Source organism: Amblyomma maculatum, chromosome 4 (genome assembly GCF_055883805.1).
Source record: "Amblyomma maculatum isolate TAMU_Amacu chromosome 4, ASM5588380v1, whole genome shotgun sequence".
NCBI lineage: Eukaryota > Metazoa > Arthropoda > Arachnida > Ixodida > Ixodidae > Amblyomma > Amblyomma maculatum.
In genome coordinates this window covers 83055105-83061523 of record NC_139347.1, presented here as the reverse complement: position 1 = coordinate 83061523, position 6419 = coordinate 83055105, and positions in this window count along the sequence as shown.

The following is a 6419-nucleotide window of genomic DNA, read 5'->3' as shown; positions in this document are numbered from 1 at the left end:
ATCTTTGAATGTGTAGGCCGGATTGGAATCGATGTCCTCAGCCGATTCGAGTCCCAAGGAAACTGCCCCGAGAGAAAGCGCGCGGGCGGCTGCGTCAGCTGCCTCGTTCCCTGCAAGTATTGCAACGATCCACCCAGTTCGAGTCGGCGAGCTGGGCCGCGTACTCGGCGGCTCGGTGGTTGATATCGGCAATACGTTCTTTAAGTTTGCGGTTGTGTTTTTGGCGACGCCGGCGGCGTGTAAGGCTGCGGCGAGCTTCCCAGAGATGAATGAGGTGATTATCAACGTCCGTTATTGCCTCTGTGAGCTGGATCTGCGTTTCACGTGTGCGAAGGTGTGACATCAGTGACCGGGACCAGTTGGTGTACCCTTGCTCTGCTATGGCAGTGTTGGTAGTGGCGGGAAAATTTTGTCGGAAGGCAGTTCAATTAGGGATTTGGGCTCGTGTGGTACGTAGGACGCTTGAGGGGGCGTGTGTAGATCGTGGTATTAAGAAGGCAGTGGTCGCTGCCGAGGGTTTCCTCGGTGTTAACCCAGTCTGCGTGTCGTACGTTGCGAGTGAAGGTAAGACCGGACACGTGTCCCGCGTCACGGAGTTACCTACGCGTGTCGGGTAAACAGGGTCGGTGTGGAGGGTGAGGCCCAGTGTGGACACAAGCTCCGCCAGTTTGAGTCCTCGCACCTCCTCTTTACGGTACCCCCACAGCTGACTGGGGGCATTGAAGTCACCCAATGTAAGGAGGGGGTTTCGACCCACTGTCTTCAGCGCGCGGCTAAAGATGTCTGCGAACATCACTCGCTTTAGTTTGGAGGAGCAGTATATGTTCAGTATGTGCATCATTGCACCCGCCATTACTTGGGTGGGGGACGACGTGGACGACGGCTGTTGTTGCGGCGCGCGTCTTTCTCTCTCTCACCTTTTTCTTTCTTCTCTATTTTCTCTTCTATCCGCACGAGGCAAAGGCCCCGCCGGGGTGGTGCAGTGGTAAGACGCCCGACCACTGTGCCGGAGTACCCGGTTCGAACCCGACCTCGGCGGTTACGTCTCGATGGAGGCGAAACGAAGAGGCGTTCGTGTGCTGTGCGATGTCAGCGCACGTTAAAGGTGCCCAAGTGGTCGAAATTACTTCGTAGCCATCCACTACGGTTCCCCTTTCCACCTTCACTCCCACCTTCCTCCCTTCCCTTACGGCGCGGTTGAGGTGTCCACAGAAAACAAGTGAGACAGTTATCGCGCCTTTCCCTTCCTATAAACCAATCAAATCAATCAATCAGGCAGCGGAGGTGACTCAGCTTCCGCTGACAAGAGGCGTCCGTATGCTGTGCGATTTCAGCGCACGTTCAAGATCCCCAGGTGGTCTAAATGACTCCGCAGCCCTCCCTACGGCTCCTCTTTCTCTCTTTCCACTTTCACTCCCACCTTTCTCCCTTGCCTAACGGCGCGGTTGAGGTGTCCACAGAAACCAAGTGAGATACTTACCGAGTCTTTCACTTCCTATAAATCAATCAGGTGGCTCAGCTACAGAACCAGTAGCAGCCAGGCCCATCATTTTCTTTTCCTTCTTCCTACAGCCACAACAACAACCGTGCATGTTCTTATCCCTCTTCCTAGAGTGTCAACAACAGAGAGAAAAGGGTGCCGTAGTGGAGGCTCCGGGATAATTTCAACCACCTGGGGATGCTGTTGTGACTGGAGGTTTCCCCCTGATGGGGCTGGGACAGGTAGGTCACCGCCGCTTGCGGCGGAGGCTGCCTGCCACAGAATTTTTATCTCTTGTAGGCCGTCATTGCACCCGCCACCGTTTCACAGTAGCAGAGGCCGAGGAAGTAGCCATTTCTCTAGCGGAGGTAGGTCACCGCCGCTTGCGGCAGAGGCTGCCTGCCACAGAATTTTTATCTGTTGTAGGCCGTCATTGCACCCGCCACCGTTTCACAGTAGCAGAGGCCGAGGAAGTAGCCATTTCTCTAGCGGTGGCGGAGGGCTATAGAGCTGGGCGGTCGCTAACGATACTCACGGACTCTCAAACAGCCTGTAGAAATTTCATGAATGGTAGGATTGGTCGTCACGCGCTCCGTATACTCCTCTAAGCGAGCGACAGAATTAAAAACCACGAAGAAAACAAGAAACCACGAAGAATAATAAAGCTTCATAATAATAATAATAATAATAATAATAATAATAATAATAATAATAATAATAATTATTATTATTATTATTATTATTATTATTATTATTATTATTATTATTATTATTATTATTATTATTATTATTATTATTATTATTATTATTATTATTATTATTATTATTATTATTATTATTATTATTAGAGTAGAGGCCCTCTTAGATGAATAGCGAAAGCCTACCCCTATCCTATAATTTGCCTCCCATCGTTAGCCTCTTGTCGGCATTCGTTGCAATGCTACATATAATTGTAATTGGTTTACAGGAAAGAGAAGGCGCAGTACGTCACACTTTCTCCGACAAGGGCGCGTTTGAACGGTACACCAACCTGCCTGTCGCGTGGCGTTCCTTGACGCGCGTTCAAGTGTGGGATTGCAGATGGCAGAGACGTCTCCCGTCTCGGCCAATTAGAACGCCGCAAAAGCGGGAAACTCCACGACAGCAAGAGCCATTAAAGTCTTTCGCCTTAATAATAATAATAATAATAATAATAATAATAATAATAATAATAATAATAATAATAATAATAATAATAATAATAATAATAATAAATTGGTTCACAGCAGGCAAGGAAAGGCGCAGTATTTGTCACACTTGCTCTGTGGACACCTGAGCCGCGCTGTAATGGAAGGGAGAAAGGTGGGAGAGAAAGTGTAAAGAGAGAAAGAGGAGCCGTAGTGGAGGGCTCCGGAGTAATTTCGACCACTTGAGGATCTTTAACGTGCACTGACATCGCACAACAACGCCTCCATCAAAACGCATCCGGGGTGGTGAATACATTCCGGGAGCTCCGGGAGGCGCACCTTATAAATCAATACACGCGTTTATCGCAAACGGAGTCGGGTCGTCGCCTTCTTGCTCGACTCCGTATCGAACACACCACTCTCATGGAAGACAAGTTTCGCATCCCAGAACTGTGGAGACGCGCCCTCTGTGTGCGACCTCTTCCAGCCAATATGTCACACGAAGATCATAATGGTCGGCGCCTGGCACGAGCGGAAGCCCTAGCCAGACAATATGGCAACAAAACAGGTGTATACTACGTGGACGCCTCCGGCCCTCACCATGGGGGATGGTACACGGCCGCTGTAGTTCACAACAGCAAAACAGTTAACGGTCTCACCTTCAGAGTACACAGTACAACACACGCAGAAGAGGTGGCGATTGCTCTCGCGGCCTCACACTCAGATTCAAAATACATAATTACCGACTCGCGAGGAGCCTGTCGGAACGTCAGACAAGGCTGGGCTCCCTTACTACCCTATCAAATCTACTCAAACTGCATACGGGATACAGACCCCGCACTCCGTTACCTTATATGGGCCCCGCCTGCTCATCAGGGTTTGGCAGGAAACGAGGCAGCACCGCAGCCGCCCGCGCGCTCTCTCGCCGGGCTGTTTTCTCCTCCCCACCCGATCAGGAACCCGATTTTAATCCAGCCTACACCTTCAAAGATGTCGCGATGTACTATTAGAACTGTCATCGCCTTTACCCCAGCCCATGTAAAGGCCTCAAAAAGGCGGATGAGCGGCTCCTTCTCCGCCTTTTCACCAATACATTGCTGTGCCCGGCAGCACTAAAACATTTTGACCCCTCCTTTAGTGGCAGCTGCCCACACTGTGGAGCGGTGTCTTCTGACATATATCACATGGTGTGGGCCTGCCCCTCTAATCCGGCTGTTCCCCCCTATCCCCAACCCAACCCGGGAGGAATGGGAGGCGATCCTGCTCGGCTGCCACAACTTACAGGCCCAACAAGCCTTAGTCGGGCGCGCCCGGGCGGCGGCAACCGCCACTGGGGTCCCAAACTAGGGACCTCCACCTAGTGCTTGTAAGTACCGGTCCCATATGGACCGATCCGAACATACCTCCAGGCCCTTGTATAAATAAATGTTCTTACCACCACCATCACCACCAGCAGAGAGTAAAAAGCGGCACATGACAGCAGCAAAAGGAGAATGAGCGCAAGAAGGCGAAGAGAGCAGCTGAGACGCCCGAACAGAGAGAGGAACGGCTTGCCAAATGGTGATGCCAGACTGCCGAACGTAATAGACGGAGCATAACCGCCGAAATGGGGTCTATGGAAGAGTTCAGCCAACGAAAACCAACAGAAGAGAGTCATGAAGGCAAGTCGTGTGACTGATCACTCCATTCGAGTTTCCGAGAGTGCATCTGCGACCCGGACATTTGACGCAGACATTGTGAACAATCCATTTGGACCCAGTAAAGTGTGTGCGAGAGACTGGTACCAAATGGACTTGACACCGGTGAGCAATCAAATTTATGAGACTGCGTTAGGAGACTCTGCCAAATAGAAATACTGTATAGGCAAAACTGAAATCACTGCATGCTACTTCAGAGGTCATCGGGCAGTCTTTGTCTCTGTCAAACAAAATGATTAGAAGATGTGTATACCCACTATCTCTCATTACTAAACATACATGACCACAAGCTCAGCAAGAGAAACGTAGTCTTTGTCAAAAGTGCAGAGCCCAGGGGGTCTGCTTTTGAGCCACTTCGTGCGACGTGCAATGCATTGTCAGTGCTCCGAATCCCTTGACGGAAAGAAGATTTTCTATCCTACCCTCTGCAGTAGGAAAGACTTCCACTAACGCTTGTTCAGCGCCACTACATGGCTCAGAAGCAGACCCCCCGGGCTCTACACTTTTGACAAAGGCTGCACCTCTCGCTACGTATATATCCTGGCATAGCTGAGCTAAGCCAGTGCCAATTTTTTCTCCCTCGGTGTAGGTGTAGCGGTAGCACCAATTAAAACCCCATCTTTAACTAGGGTGCCTTGATGCGCACGCCCTCCTCCGAAGGCGCGCGCATGTAGTTTCTCTAAATTCCATGAAACAGGAACCTCATAAAAAAATATCAACCCGGAAGTGATCATGTGCATGCGCGCCTATGCCTATCTCCCGTCGTTGCAACTACCTTAGTTGCAACCATGGCAACGACGTTCCAGTGCCTCCTACTACAGTGCCTGCAACGTCGCCACGTTCCCACAGTATTGAAATTCTCCGTATATACTTTCACTGAGGGACTGTGTGGCGGCGATAGTCAAACGCCCACCCTCGTGTTTTCTTTTAACATTCCTGCTTGTCTGTATTAATAATGTAGACAGAATTTTATGAGTATTAAAAATTAGCTGGTGGTTTAACTTTGGTTAACCCTGGAGGGAAGCTAAAGCTTCATGTACGTGGGTACGCGCATTGCCAAGATTGGATTAAACACATTGTGCGTTTCCCCAAACGTTAAGCTCGTTTTTCATCGGTCTCTTCGGCATGCCGTCTTTTCAGGACCTCATTCCGAAGTCTCTTCTTCTTCGCATTCCGACGGGCTACTGTAGCAGGGTGTTCGTCCTCCTCTATGTCGCGTAGTGATGTAACCTAGGGGCTTCTATTTATACATGTATCGCCCCTCTAGCGCCATTTACTTCCACGTCACACTGACGTCACCTCACGTGGTCTTAGCCTTGACAGTGACCATGGGCCATTTGGTGGCCTACGTGACTATGCCCAAAGTCACATGACGACCATCAGGCTTAACACTGAAGTTTGACCTCTAAATATCGTCACCTTGGTGGGCTACTTGGCGGCCTACGCGACTATGTCCCAAAGTCACATGGCGACCACCAAGCTTAACACAGAAGTTTGACCTCTAAATATCGTGACATTGACCTTGACAGTGCTCACGGGCCACGTGGTGCTCTACGTGACTATGCCCCAAAGTCACATGGCGACCACCAAGCTTAACAAAGAAGTTTGACCTCTACATCTCCCTCAAGGGGAAAGCCGTGCATACACGACGGTTCGAACTACGTGCCGTAGTGAAGCTTTCGCTTCAAAATAGTGTCGTTTTCGGGAAGTGCGCACATGTCTACAAATGTGTCTGTTAGAGAGTAGTTTGCCGTCGTGGACGCAAGGGGCTCCACGTTAATGCTGTATTATTTAGCCTTATTAGAAAGGGGTAGCAGGAAAGGGCCAGACCACTCAGGCCTCTCACGCTGCAGGCAAAGGAGGCACTCTGCACTCTGCACAAACACCAGTTCAGGGGCGGCGCGATGTGCACCGTCGTGGTCGACGCGGACGATCCTTCACCCTGTACATCCATTTTCTCTACACGTAAGATTTCACCTCCCCAATATGCCCATATCCTTACTCACTTACACGCGGCCTGTGGGCGCTTTATTCACAGCAGCCTTCACCTATGAACTACAGACGACCTTCTTGAGC